Source organism: Tursiops truncatus, chromosome 13 (genome assembly GCF_011762595.2).
Source record: "Tursiops truncatus isolate mTurTru1 chromosome 13, mTurTru1.mat.Y, whole genome shotgun sequence".
NCBI classification, from domain to species: Eukaryota; Metazoa; Chordata; class Mammalia; order Artiodactyla; family Delphinidae; genus Tursiops; species Tursiops truncatus.
In genome coordinates, this window is record NC_047046.1 from 86,042,939 (window position 1) to 86,043,639 (window position 701).

The 701-nt window shown below is 40.9% G+C and overlaps 1 non-coding gene across 1 annotated transcript; it reads left to right on the forward strand.

The window, feature by feature from the left end:
• Window positions 1-597: 597 nt before the first annotated feature.
• LOC117307767 (U6 spliceosomal RNA) lies at window positions 598-701 on the forward strand. The gene has a single exon (XR_004521646.1). It is a non-coding gene; the product is annotated as a U6 spliceosomal RNA (small nuclear RNA).

A 701-nucleotide genomic window follows, 5' to 3' on the forward strand; every position in this document is an offset into this window, starting at 1 on the left:
GTCGTGAAAACTTGGAAACAAACAAGATGTCCTTCAGTAGGTGAATGGATACGTAAACTATGGTTCATCCAGACAATGGAATGTTACTCAGCACTAAAAAGAAATGAGCTATCAAGCCACAGAAAAGACACGGAGGAATCTTAAATGCACAAAGAAGCCAGTCTGAACAGGATGCGCACTGCATGGTTCTGACTATATGACATTCTGGAAAAGGCAACATAGAGACAGTAAAAAGAGCAGTGTCGGCCAGGGGTTCAAGGCGGGTGGGGAGAGGGTGATTAGGTAGAACCCAGAGAAACTTGAGGGCAGTGAAACTATCCTCTGTGGTACTGTAATGGTGATGCATAACACACACTTGTTACAACCCATAGCACTGCACAGAAATGAACATTAAATTATGAAATTTGGTTAATACTAATGCGTCAATATTGGTTCATTAACTGCACCCAATGTAACATACTAATGCAAGGTCTTATTAATAGGAGAAAGTGTGTATACTGGGGGGAGGGTACGTGGGAACTCCCTGTACCAGATGCTCAATTTTTCTGAAAATGTAAAACTGTTCAAAAATCAACTATTAATTTAAAAAACCCTCAGGTGCTCACCTCGGCAGCACATAGACTAAAATTGGAATGATACAGAGATTAGCATGGCCCCTGAGTAAGGATGACACGCAAATTCCTGAAGTGTTCCATATTAAA